This window comes from Aegilops tauschii, chromosome 2 (genome assembly GCF_002575655.3).
Source record: "Aegilops tauschii subsp. strangulata cultivar AL8/78 chromosome 2, Aet v6.0, whole genome shotgun sequence".
Taxonomy (NCBI): Eukaryota; Viridiplantae; Streptophyta; class Magnoliopsida; order Poales; family Poaceae; genus Aegilops; species Aegilops tauschii.
This window is the reverse complement of record NC_053036.3, coordinates 558,992,985-559,007,647: the sequence shown is the minus strand read 5'-3', so window position 1 is coordinate 559,007,647 and position 14,663 is coordinate 558,992,985. Positions and strand designations below refer to the sequence as shown.

At 47.9% G+C, this 14,663-nt stretch overlaps 1 long non-coding RNA gene across 1 annotated transcript; it reads right to left on the bottom strand.

Annotated features, from left to right (window-relative positions):
• Positions 1-7,465: 7,465 nt before the first annotated feature.
• LOC120973717 (uncharacterized) lies at positions 7,466-11,218 on the bottom strand. The gene is made up of 4 exons (XR_006670598.1): positions 10,716-11,218; positions 9,821-10,643; positions 9,642-9,746; positions 7,466-9,540 (listed from the first exon to the last, which is right to left on the bottom strand). It is a non-coding gene; the product is annotated as an uncharacterized lncRNA (long non-coding RNA).
• Positions 11,219-14,663: the final 3,445 nt, after the last annotated feature.

The following is a 14,663-nucleotide window of genomic DNA, read 5'->3' as shown; positions in this document are numbered from 1 at the left end:
AAAAAAAATTGAATTTTATTTGAGTTATGTAACTTCATATTTGGTGTATCGGCTCAAAAGGATTTTCACATAAAACTCAAAAGGAAATGGGTGTGTTGTAATAGGAGATATGCCTAAAAGGGAAGCGAGCAACTCATATTCAAACACCAACCAACTGAAGAGAAACCCTAATTAGACATACACTCAGACATTAACATCAAATATAAGGGTGAAAGGGTGAATGACATGCAGCATCAATTGCAAAATAAAAAGGCTAAAACTTGCCCAGAAAATATACTCCCTCCATTCCTAAATTTAAGTATTTTTAGAGATTTCAATACGAACTACATATGGATGTATATATATATACATATTTAAGAATATAGATTCACTCATTTTGCTTCGTATGTAGTCCATATTGGAATCTCCAAAAAGACTTATATTTAGGAACGGATGGAGTAGGTCACAACTCACAAGTTCTCAACATATTTTTCCTTGTATTAGCACGAAAGTCAAATAATGCACGGTAGGACTGAGGAGAAGGTCTATAATATTAGTCTTATCGGTTGTTCATTATTCTATTAGAGAGAGAGAGAGAGAGAGAGAGAGAATCGACACCCCCAAATTGTCTCCATATGTCTAGGCTATCCGAAAAACCATACCATATGTGAGAAGGAAATGGGTAAGGATGTCTATGGACAGCACGCCAGATCAGGCCAAAAAAACACCGTTTTATAAAATATTACAAAGCATCCCAAAGATATTGACGTTATGAATTGCTACGAACTTAAATGCTTAATACAATCAACAGAAAAGCTACCAGCATGCTTCTCCATTTTGAGTCAGTCCACCTATTGAGGACTTCTTGATTAAAACATGCAATCATTCTATATAGCCTGCGAAAACAGGGGGTAAATGTCAGTAAATAATGTACAAATAATAATTTCAGTTGAGTTGAAAGGCTTAAATTGAAAACCAACAAATATATGCAGGCTTATTTCATACTGCTATTTTAATGAGCTCCAGTAACCTCGTTGTTAGCATCATAATACATCATCCAAAATCATCAATTGTTACCCCACAATGCCACACCCAAATTTGTTCTTTTCACAGATGAAACGCTGCTGCTCCGTTTTGCATGAAAATTGTCAAGCATGCTTGCGACACTAACACAAACATCTATGAAAAATTTCAGATTTTTTTTAAAATTCTACTGTTTTTTGAGCCAAAACGCCTCCCCGCATAGTAGACCGTGTTAGGTAGAATCATGAGCGAGTGAATCTCTGTTGTAAATTTCATTATAGACCATGCATACATATTATTTGCCCGTACAATTAGGGCGGATCATGTGATAGTTTTCACTATTGGAATTGCCGAGTAGAGTTTCTTGGGAACTCAGTAAAGCCAAATAAACTCAGCCATGCGTTTGCCGAGTTCCATCCTCGATAGAGGGACTGTTGGCCAAATAAGCCGCGGCCATGGGTCGGATGCGTCAGGCGCATGTGTGGGTGCGCGCTGGGCCTGTCGGGTCCGCGGTGTAGGTCTGCATGTGTGCGTGCGTGTGGTGCCCGGGGTGCCCGTGTGGGTGGACACCATATGTGTGTGTGCGTAGGCCATGTTGTTGGCGACCTGGGCGGGGTGACCGCGCAGGTCAGTTGCGGGCTTAACGTGGCGAGCGCGAGCGGGAGTGCGTCGTGGGCGCGCGGAGCGGGCCGGACCAGGCGGGGTCGTGGCCGAGCGCTGGCCTGGGTATAAGATCGCCACGGTGATCGTTGTAACATGTGTGGGACGAGTTTGTTGCTTGGGAAAAATACCGTTCTTGCGGTTGCGTTCGTGCGCTCGAAACTCTCGCCGTGTCCACCGTGTTCTTCTTCTTCCTCCCCCTTCTTCTCGGTTCATGCCAGAGCGGGAGAGTGAGGTGCACAGATAGAGAGAGTGGTGAGCTAGGGCAAGGCTAGGGTTCCAACAATTGGCATCAGAGCCTGGTTTCGGAGGTGAACGCCGACGGCCATGGCACTCGTACCGCACGATGGCGGTGGTGGCTCATTCTCGCTGCCGGTACCACCGCTGACCACGACGAACTACACCTCCTGGGCGATCAAGGTGGAAGCTTTTCTTGGTGCCTAGGGGCTGTGGGGGTGGTCATTCCGGCGAAGGGCACGACGATCGACGCCGACAAGAGCAAGACGGCGTGGGCGATGCTTCTCGGGGTGCTGTTGGCGGAAGTGCTGCTGCCGGTGTCGACGAAGCCCACCGCGAAGGAGGTATGGGACTCCCTCAAGGTGCGCTTCATCGTCGCTGATCGGGTGCGGGCGGCCCGGCTCGCGTCGCTCCGCGGCGAGTTCGAGCGGCTGCAGATGGCAGACGACGATGACTTGGACAGCCTACGCGGGAAGCTTGGCACCATGACGACGCGCTATGCAGGTCTGGGGGCGGTGCTCGACTATGCTACGCTCGTGAAGAAGATGTTGGACACGGTCCTGGACCGCCTCTACCCCGCCATCGCCGGAATTGAACAATTTTGCAATGTAGAAGAGATGGCGTACGAGGAGGCTTTGGGGCGGCTCAAAGCATTCGACGAACGGACCCGGCGTCGCGGGCAGGACGGGGGTAGGCGCAACGGTGAGGAGCTCATGCTGACTACGGCGCAGTGGGTAGCTCGGCAGCGTCGGCATGGCAGAGGCGGCCTCGACCACGACAACGACGGTGCGGGCAGTACGACACATTGGGCGGCGGAGGCAAGCGGTGTGGATGCTGCTACAGCTGCAGCGAGTGCGGCCATTTCAAGCGCGAGTGCCCCAAGCTGCGAAAGGTGCAGGCGGCGGAGCACGCGCTCCTGGTGGAGATCGGCGACGACCTCGAGCCTGGAATCCTCTGAGTTGCAACTTAGGGGGTGAGTGTTGGCCAAATAAGCCGCAGCCACGGGTTAGACGCGTCGGGCGCGTGTGTGGGTGCACGTTGGGCGCGTCGGGTCTGCGACGTAGGTGTTTGTGTGTGTGCGCGTGCGTGTGGTGCACGGGGGTGCCCGTGTGGGTGGACACCGTACGTGTGTGTGCGTAGGACATGCTGTTGGCGATCTGGGCGGGGTGATCGTGCAGGTCTATTGCGGGCTCAGCGTGGCGAGCGCGAGCGCGAGCGCGTCGTGGGCACGCGGAGCAGGCCGGACCAGACGGAGTAGTGGGTAGACGTGCGGGTCGTGGCCCAGCGTTGGCCCCGGTATAAGATCGCCACGGTGATCGTTGTAACATGTGTGGGCGAGTTTGTTGCTTGGGAAAAATACCGTTCGTGCGGTGACGTTGGTGCGCCAGAAACTCTCGCCGTGTCCATCGTGTTCTTCTTCTTCCTCCTCCTTCTTCTAGGTTATTGCCATAGCGGGAGAGTGAGGTGCAGAGAGAGAGAGGGGTGAGCTAGGGCAAGGCTAGGGTTCCAACAAAGAGTAACTAAATTTCTACTACATTTTAAGGACGTATAGTTAGCTTCAGATTCAGATTATAAACAAAATAATGTTGAAAGAAACATCAAATCACCATAATTTTGGAAGGCAGCCTTTTACACGGAAATATCACATATATTTGTTGAAATGAATGATCATTAAACTCCATAAGATTTCTGTCCTAAGAATATCTAAGACATGAATCTAAAGAGCAACAGTAACTGAAGAACAACAAGCACGTGAACATCCTCGATGGCGAGACTTCAGTTGAGGTTGGGATGTGCAGCCGGGAACTTCCAGAAGTCAAACATCCAAAACTGATCCGTAGAAGGACATGCATAAGCAAATAAGAGTAATCTAAAAATATAAGGCGAACATATATCCCCAAGCCTTCTGCACATGATCCCGCCCGCAGTTCTTCCACTGTCCCTAATCTAATTCCCAACTCCAATAATCAGAGGAATATGAATAATACCATGGACAAAGATTGATTTAATGAAAATGAAGCACGAGCGCAAACATTAATCTATTATCAAAAAATAATATGTACTCCCTCTGTAAAGAAATATAAGAGTGTTTAGACCACTGTGATCTAAACGCTTTTATATTTCTTTACAGAGAGAATTACGAATGGGTTAGATTCACCCACAGGATAGTCAACCATCAACTACCAACGATGTCACCAAAGTTGTGTGTGCATCAACCATCAACTATGAAAATGCATGATTGATCCTAAATTCCATGCCGCATGAGCTCCGACCTGCTTGTGTAGTTGGTTCATACATGCCTCTATATGATTTTTCCATGCATTATCACATAACTTATGTAACTTTGACACTCCCAAAAAAGAAGAAATATTCAAAAAAGGAAAAGGTGGGCACCTGTTCGTGTGCGTCGTGCCATTAGAGGCAACAATTCTTCTTCTCTTCCTCCATTAGTGGCAATATATATAGTAGGTGGCTCAGATCCGATTGACGTGCTTCTGTTTGTTCCCTCCTTTTCGAAAAGCACACTCGCTTTGGTCAGTCAAACAAAACATATATATCTTTAGGAGAAAAAACAAAAGATAGATCACATCAAATAAATAGGCAACCATATTTAAGTGGCCAAAATATGCAAGTTTTGAAAGAATTGGCAGTAAAAAAGGGAAAAGAATTCTATGAGACCAGGTCTCACGTTTTAGCAGGTGAGACCCATCCTGATGGATGACACGTGGCATTCACAAATCATAAAGCATCTACCCCACCCCCACCTGAAATCAGGGGGGCGGGGATTAGATGCTTTGTGATTTGTGAATGTCACGTGTCATCCATCCGGGCGGGTCTCACCTGCTAACCGTGAGACCTGGTCTCATATAATTTTTTTCCGTAAAAAAGCCTCTCCCGCTGCTCTATTCTATTTTTTTAGAAAAGGAGGATGACCCCCGGCCTCTGCATCTGGGAGATGCATACGGCCACTTTATTAATTATTCTCGAGGACCTTACAAAGTATTACAAACGATATACCTGAATCCATCATCTTGGCAACATATGCCGCTACTCTTATCCATATGATGAAGGGATGCTAGCTGGGCCACTACCCAAACCACTCACCTAAACCTAACATCAAAAGCCGGAAGCCCCAGCCGAGCCACATACCGGGTCTGGGGCGCAATCCGGTCAGACGCACTCTTGTGTCATCGCCGCCATCTTCCACAGGTCCGTCTTCAGATTATATTGAGTCTTCTACCTTGTGAAGGCCACTTCTGCCATCGACGTCACCATGACGCCAGACAGCTACCTCCTCCTGCGCGAGTCCATCTCCGCGCATCGGACGCCGAGCCTCCACAGCGCCATGCCGCCGAACTCCGCCGCCATCAATGAGTGAGATGAAGTACCGCTCCACCACGGCAAGTACAAGGTGAGGAAGGGCGAGGTCGCCGTCGGAGACACGGCCGGAAGATAAGCACCGCAGTCACGAGACATGCCCGGAGCTGCGACGCGGTAGATCAGACGGGCCGCCACCAGGATCCAGACAATCTCGCCATGCACGCCCAGCATCCCCATGCCCAAGTCGGCGCCTTCAAGAAGGTGACTACGCTGTGGCGCCGCCGCCGCTTAACCACCGGGGCTAGGGTTTTCACCCGGGCGCAGGGGAAGGGGGGAGGCAGGGGAGGTTTAGCCTCGGCGCCGCCACCAAGGAGGGAATGGCGTCCGGGACGCCATCGACGTCGTGACCGCCATCGGCGGCCAAGGGTTTCCCCCGGCCAAGCACCCTGTCGCCACCTCCGAACCAGCCACAACGTCAGCAGGCGCGTGCACGCCGGAGATCCAGGCCGTCGGAGGTCATACATCACGAGCGGACCAGATCGCCTCCGATCTGACGAGGGGAGCCCGAGGCCTCCCCGCGCCATGACCAGCGCCCACCGGGACCTCGCTGCCCGCGCAGCCGAGGGGATCCGGCCTACCTCACCGACGAGCACTCCCCGCCGCCGGAGGAGCGCCGTCCGCACCAGCGAGGCCGCCGCCTCAGATCCGCCGCGAAGAACGCCGCGCCGCCACCGGCCCACGCGCTCCAGTGACGTGCCGCCCCGGCCAGCAGGCCGCGCCGCCCCGCACACTAGCGCGCGCCACCCGACGCGCCGGCCGCCGAGCTTCGCCGCCGCGCCCGAAGAAGCAGCCCCCCGCGGCCCCTGTTCCAGGCGAGGAAACGAGATCCCGCCGCCGCCGGCACCGCGCGGGCTTTGCCCGGCGGCGCCCGCCGGCGGCGGCGGGAGGAGAGGAAGGAGGTGGGGGCTGGGTTCGGCGGCGGCTAGTGTTGGGCGCCCGGGTCGCCCGCGGGGGGGGGGGGGGGGGTCGACACGGGGCCGGGACCCGGGTCCTTTATTCTCTGCTCACCACACAAGACCACATAAACCTCGATGATTGGAACTCGGTGTGTGATAGATGCGACGAGATGCTCCTGCTTAGTTCCAATCATCTAGTCCATATATCTCTGGATGTGTGACAAAAGGGCGTGGGAGGCATGGAAGGAGGCTGACGATGGCGGCATCAATGACGTGGAGAAAGAGTTAGGTAGGGTTTCGCCGCGGCGGGCGGGGTAGAATAGCGAGGCGGCGGTGGATGTTGGTACTGGGAGGAGTCCAGCTGGCGTTGTGGTGGCGACAACGTCGCAAGAGAGAGGAGAGGAGGGAGACATGAGCAAGCGAGGAGGTTGAAGGTGTGTGCGCGCATATTCTAGGCGTTGGACCAAAAAAACTGGACAACCAAAAAGAACGATGGAGATGGAACGTGCGGGAGAGAAAGGCTGAGGAAGATTTGACCTGCCGCCGCCAGAGCCGACAGGCAGCATGTAGTTCGCCGCCATAAGGCCTTGATCTGCAGTCCCAAGGCTTCAAATCGCTGCCTCATTGAAGCCCGAAGATCGGCGACATGGAGTGCGCCATGGCGGATGCCTTGAGAGAAATAGGATGAAGCGAGGGGCGAGGATATTGATGCTACCGTGATAGGGGATAAGGCGAGTGGCGAGTGGCGGTGGGTTGAGGAGTAGATTTGGTAAGTGCGATGATTGTTTTGGTAAGTGTGGGAAGACCACAACGTACCATTATGGAGGAGTTGAATGATGAATCATCATTCATCAATTTCCTTTTAATAATAAAAGATTTGATTGTTAGGAAAGGTAAGGATCGATGCTTTAGGAAAGTTAAGATTATAGCATTGATTGTCATGAAACTGGATTTCATTGTTTGGTAAGTGCTATCGATTCCTACCCATTTAAAAAGTTGCTGGTTAGGAAAGTTTTTATTAGACGATGAAAAAACCAATGTGGGTGGTGGTGGGAGGTGAGATGAAAAAAAACCGGATGAAAAAATACAGCGAAAAAAAAACGTGAAGACTATTCACCAACTGCTCCATTAGGAGTAGAGATGTATAAATATTACTAAGTCGTTATGGGCACTGGAGCTGTTCACAAAGGAATTTTTTATTACACGAACACAAACATATACATCTATTTTTTGGCTTTTTTGGCTGACATCCTTGATCTCATTTTACACCAGGAATAGAAGTGATACAATAATCAAGAAAAATAATTTAAATAATTATGTAAATGTCATTTTACACCAGGAATAGAAGTGATACAATAATCAAGGAAAATAAATTAAAAAAAGTATGTAAATGTCATAGTCAAAAGACTTGCAGCAATACATGACAATGGTATGTTCCGGCTTTGCTCCACTACAATAGAACTTCGTTTAGCTCCACTTGCAGTTCCTTCTTTTTCCTGTCATACTCATACTTCTTTGACTTGAAAATCTTCATACTTTGTGTCGAGCATATCCATTTGATATCGTCCATTAGCACCACTCAGTAAAAGGAATGAATAGCTACTCTGACAATAGTGTGGAAATAATTTGGATTTCCATGTGTACATGATGGATAGTGCAATTTCAAAATATGACGGCTATAGAACATGGAAACACTCCATAAAGACATATAACCGAATCTCTAACCATAGAATTGAATTGGTCATTACTGAAAACTCTAGCTTAGTTGATTAAGAGCCTCAAGTTAATAGCAGCCACACATGCAGTTTCATAACTTTGATTCACTTGTTTGAGATTGCACTGGTCAAGTTGGCAAAAGAAAATATCTCAATTTTGCAAAAAATCAACTGAACATGTTACTGTTAAATTGATGAGTGTAAATATAGGATAACCAATCTTATGATATCAATTTCCATTGCCCATTATCATGAAAACATGTAGCTATGAATATTAAAAGGGAAGCACACACCCTCCAATTTTTGTGAAGTTCATAATTAAGTGTACGTAACATAAATGCCATTTTTACGGAACCATGATCTTGAAATGAACAGGAGAGTTAATTCTGATGGTGGTTTTCAGGAGCAACTAAGTGATTGTGCACTGTTAGCTGCGAATAGAACAAAGCAGAGAACCCAGCTGTTGCACTATCCAAATCCAAAGCAGAGTCTCCTAAAGTGATTTAACACCGAGGAAAAGTGCAACACCTAAAGTAAAGTATGTTCCAACCCAAACAGCGCATATTATATAACACCTCAAAAAGCTCTCCTTAAAATAAAATTCTAGGACACATCAAGGAGAGTATTACCAACAAAAAGAATATAGGGAAGGTCACTTTATTACCATGTACGGGACAGAGGGTGAGAAAGCATATATTGACATACTGCCCGTACACTTCAACATATCATTAGCGAGTATGCCCTGCTACCCCCATTAAGTAAGCCAAGACATTACAATTTGTGTGTGCAATCAATCATTTAAACTGTATAAAACAGTACGGAAGAGATGTTTACACAGTTCCTAGATATTAAACTAAAATCTTAATTCTGTTGGTTCTGATGTATTACAGAAAAGCATAATCTTTCCCTAACAATTGTTAGTTCATAAACTTTCTGTAGGGTCTGTTACAGTCAAGTTACATATGTGTAATGTTCAGTTTAATAGTCAAAAATTTAACATGCTAGTGATGGTCGGATAAACTCATTTAGACCACCCTTCTTCATTGTATTCTTCCCCAAGTAAGCTATTGCTTAATCTCAGCATTATCTTCCATGGATTCCTAGGCCAACTCCTAAAATGAGTGTGATGTTACTTTATGTGATACATTTAGGTACTGTTTAACCCAGACTACAACACTACTGGCGGTTCAGATTCACTATAATCCTTTCGATAAAAAAGATGAATAAATTAGTGAGATATATCATACCATGTACATACACCTTTTACTCCTAGAATCAAACTATCTCTTATGCATGAAAATTCTCAATACCCTAAATTTTTTTCCATTCATGAGTGGCCTTCCAGGATTTAAATTGCTTACATTCATGTCTTCTCCTTTTCACATATATTGAACTAACATACTATAAGAATAAAAAATTAAAATATATTAAGAAACACCGAAAATACTTGCTCAAACTTTATGTGATAAATTCTACCTTCTGTACGCCAACTGCCTCACTTCGCTGTTGAGGTTTATGCCTTTATTCAACAGAGACCTTCACGTCCAACTAATACACTGCAGAAGAAGGTTAAGAACATACCCAACTTGGTTCCAACAATAATTACATGAAACGTGAGCGTGTACTGGCGAAGCTCCAGCATCCACTGGCTAGAAAAATTTGAAGGCAGGTAGTTAGTAATTGAATGCCGCTGGTAACTTTGATTATTTTACTAAAGATGATGTGAGGAAGAATGCAATTTGAGTGTTACCTTCTTATGCATATTCTGATAGCTTGCTCTGCCGGCGATGGAGGAGAGGATGAAAGCATCGGCTCCTGTTTAGCCAAGGCCTCAGCCTACTATGACCCTCTTGAGCTGCAACCCAAAACTACCATTACATACAAGAACAATATCCCACATCAGAGCGGAGGAAGAAGGGAGTGCCTGACCTATAATATGATAAATAGATTAGAGGGCTGATTGGCATACTGTATTACATACAGGAACAACCTTCCGTCCCTTGCTTAAACAAACCAATGAATTGTACGTAGCTGTTCTTCCCCCTTCAACAGCAAGATTAAAAAAAAACTGGAGCGTACCGCTGCCATAATAACATTATTTTGAGAGGTACCTCACTTATCATAAACCAGAATTTGTTTTTGTTGGAGTGAAACCCATACGTAACTGCAAGTCACAAATGGAACAAATATGAGTTTCAGTGAAACAACATCAAACACATTGATCTAATAAGGAGACAGAAACCAAAAACACTGCCATGTATCCATCATCATGGTACTATTATCTGCAAGTCTGTTTACATGCCTATAGGCCATACATGAGGTTATGCCAGAATAAACAGAGGATACATCAAGGTCAACCTGTAAAGTTCATAAGCTTGCCTGCTCCATGAAAAATCTAACAATGCAAATAAAGAATGTATAAATTTCATATAGAAATCTGCCAGTAACATATGCATATATCTGAACTAATTTTGGAGTAAGATAAAATATAATTCACATGGGACTACAACTTCATGCGTTGCTTCTTTTTGAAAGATTCAGGAAGTGCTAGCTTTTTCATTGAGATACATGTAGCGGTTGTACAAATGAAAGCGCGGACGAAAGAAACTAAGAGAAAGTTAGCCTACTATATGCATCACAGGAAAGGAAATTCATAGCTTTTGCACCAGCTAGCCTTCAGTCCAGGATCAAACGCCAAATTGCATGGTCAAGTCTTTCATAGCAATGGACTTCCGTGTTGCTCAATCATAACCTGCATATATCTCAACCTTAGTACTGAAACCATTCAAGCTATCATCCATATGGAGAGGTAAGCATTACTTACTATTTTTTTTAAGAACAGAGAAGGCGAAGAGGGCCTGCCGAGGGTGAGACGACGGCAGCGGATAGCGGAGACCGGCAGGGGAGGCAGAGAGACACGGAGGCGGAGCTCTCGGTTCCAGTCCTTCCTCCAGCGTATGAAGAGAAGGGAAGGGAGATGGAGGGAGCATCGGGTGGCTCATCGAGGATCCATCCATGAATGCCTGATTCTTCCCAACCTCGTCGGCCAGGTCGGTTCTTGGGGTGGCCACCCTCAGGCCGTCGGGGGAGACGAAGCATGGAGAGCCAGGCCCGGGGAGCGCGCTCTGCCGTGCGCGGCTGAGCGCCTAGCCATCGCGTGCGGGGTGCGGGCGGCGGTGCGGAGGACGTCGGTGGTGTCGGGGTTGGGCTGGACCTGCAGGAAGGCGAGGGGATCTGGGCGGCCGGAGAGGAGGCGCTGGGCGGCGAGGTGGACCTACGGCGAGACGCGGCCCCTGGGTACGCCCCTGGTTGCAGCCCCTGTCCCATAGTCGAGGCCGGTGCCCTTCTTATAGTAACAGTGGTAGAGCGGCAGGCGGCGGGGATAAGCGGCGGGCGGTGGGACTGGGAGTCTTCGAGACAGAGGGAGAGAGTTCCCGAGCCGGCACCTAATTATTAAAAAAAACAGCTAGCCACGGACTGCATACATCATGCATCTGCATGCGCTAGAGTTAAGGCCACCGCCCGACAAAACGGTCGGTTGACCAAGAAACCGAATCGCTACAAATTCCAAAGGATGTAAAGCGGCACCGATTTGTCGGAAAAGACGACGCCACCGCATGCCAAGGCAGCAGTAACCAGCCAACAGCAGCACGCACAAGACTTCCTTCAAAAAAAAAAAAGCAGCACGCACAAGACCCAATGGGAAACGGAAAGCCACGCGACAGATGGGCCAAGAGCGGCACGACCATACCGCCCGACAGCGACACAAGCGGAAGCCCGCGCCGAATACCAACAGAAAGCGACGCGAGAACTGCGAAGCATATAAGAAGAACAACCACGCCAGCCTGCCCCACATGTAATCAAAAATGCTAAACCAACCAAAAGAACCATCACCAGTTCAAAAAATTTGAAACAAACCTCTGAACACACAACCCGTTTGTACACAGCCGTGTACCAAAAAAATACACGTGCCACGTTCAACTTTACCTGGACGTCATTTTCAACCAAGTAGGTGAATAATAGAACGAAAACGCTCCCGGATATAGAGGCTTGGGTATTCTCCGGGAGTAAGTGTAATGTCGCTCTCCATGGTGATAATATAACACTACTAAAAGTAGTTCTTGCTAGGAGACTTCCAAATCTCAAGTTTATAACATAACATAGCTTGATGCTTCAACACAATCGGCAGCAAATCGACTCGAAGGAGCACCACGAGTAACGCAGCCATCAAGTTGGCGCCGCAAGAGCCAGCTTCCACTTCAGACACCAACTCTTGCACTCCAACAAGTACTCCATCAAGTTAACCTATCCAAATAGCTAGCTGCAGTTTTGCCAAAAAAGATGCAGTACAAAGCTAGAAAGGTACTGTTATTTTTCATGGATGGATAAAGGTAAAACCTACTAATAAGTGGTGAAGTACTTAGCAAAACATCAGGGACCACTAAATTATTCAGTAAAATGAACGGGTGAAATGCAAACCTAATAAGATGGATATCTAACAGGAAAAAGACTACTAGCAGTGCGGGTACCCGCGCTGCTAGTATCGCGCTACAGCTAATAGTTAGTAGTAGTGTGGGTAAACAACCAACGCTACTAGTATCCTTTATACTAGTAGCGCTCAGTTTCCTCCCCACGCTACTACTAACTTATTAGAAATTTTAAAAAATAAACCAGTACACATCATTACAAATACAAGATTTATAATAAACCAGCATTAGAACACATCCAGTAGAAGTATACATAATTGACATGGGCTCCTATTTCATGGTTAATTGGACACTGAAGCCAATAAATGAGCCAAAACCCCATCATTATGTATTAGTACTCACGGTTGACCACTTCAAAGAACATGCAAGTATGTATGTCATTAACAATTGCAAACATTAGTTTCTTTTTACTACAGTTGTTGTATCTACTATTACACAGTTCCTCATTCTACCTGTTCTCACTCCAATAATAAGGAAATGAAAAGGAAAAATAGAGATAATCTGCCGCAATTGCACTTCGGTGTCATGGATTCCGTCTGCCACATCAGCCCTTGGCCCGCTGTCAAGGGCTGATGTGGTACCAATCCGTGAGTAGGTGCTGAAGTGTGGTACCAACATGCAATTAACTCGGATTTTGGGGAACAAACGTGGGGATTCGATTTGGGGGGAGCGACGCCTCATATATGCGGGGACCCACCAGCCGTTCCCTCTCGCCGCGCAACGAGTGCCCTCTCTCCCTCTCCCTCTGCCCTGCACCGGGACAACTTTTCTTATTTTTCTCTTTGAGGCGACAACTTTTCTTATTGGCCGACACCACCGGATGGCGTGTGAAACAAAATGTGTTGGATGCTTAGGAGGACAGTGGTATCCTTGTCCACCAGGTTCAAGTTCTAAACCTGACATTGATGCTTGCATTATTCCTGGAATTTCAGGCTTACGTCGATGTTCGTTTAGTGGGAGAAAACGTTCCCGTCGACTGCGAGGCGCCTATGATGACTTCGTAAAATCTCAAGATCCTATGCCGGCTCAGTCACTCGAAGGTGCTCATAGGGGTAGGGGGTGCGTGTGTGCGTTCATAGGGGCGAGTGTATACTCGTGTATGTGAACGACTTCGATTATACTGTGTTCAAAAAGACGCCAAATGGTGTTGTCCCAGGTTTTTTTCCTTTGCGTTTGTATCCCTCCGATGGAATTGGTAGAAATACCCCTTCGAATTGCCTGGGCAAAACAATTAAGAGCATCTACAGCTGGACTTGGCAAATCTGACCACCTATACGTCCCCGCATCTGCGGACAGTGAGCGGTCATACCTCTAATCTTCGGTTACATGAAATCTCAAATCAATGAAATTACATGCAACGTAAAACTAGTCTAAAGTTTCTCCGACCTTATTGTTTCGGCCGTGTCCATGTCTGGCGGCCGTTGAGCCCCTCAAAGTGAAGGTGCAGTCGCCGGAGAGATAGAGTAGGACATGGTACATGCACAGGCTCACGTCTCCCATGCCCTACTCTTCCTCGCCGAAGCCCGTGGCCTGCACGTCGCTGGACGATGTGAGGTCGATGATGGATCCGTCGTGGTCGGAACCCGACACATCCACCACGACACGGTTGTAACGCCAGGGGTTGTCGGTCACCCGTGGTGGCACTGCAGTGTGCGACTCTGCCTCGTCGGCGTCTGCCGCGAGGGCTGTCGCGGCCTCTCGCACCCACTTCCTCGCACGGTGGGCACGCCACACCATATTAGCCTCTGATGCGGACAGGCCATGGAAGGCCTCCGAGTCGGCTCGCCAATGAAAGAGCTATGCCTCCGCCACGGCGTTTGGACGCCAAACGAACCGCGCCGCCTCCGGCAAGGCGGTAACAATGCGCCTCGCGTCGGATCCAAGCACCATTTCGGTAGACGCAATGGATTTTCGTCTGATCGAGTCCGACCGCTGTCGGGTGTTTTCCTCGCGTGCGCGGTAAAGCGCAATGCGGAAAACCATCTTCTCCTCGTGCCCGCATGGGATGAGCTCCCAGACCGCAGATCAGGTGAGGAAGGACTTGGATCCGCTGCTCGCCATGCCGGAAAAGGCCGGAAATCGTCGGAAGGGAGCTCGAGGACAGAGTGGACTCGAGTGGAGTGGCTAGGGTTTTGTTTGGGGAGCGGATGGGGACGAATATATTGAAGGAAATATGCCCTAGAGGCAACAATAAAGTTATTATTTATATTTCCTTATATCATGATAAATGTTTATTATTCATGCTAGAATTGTATTAAACGGAAACTTAGTACGTGTGTGAATAC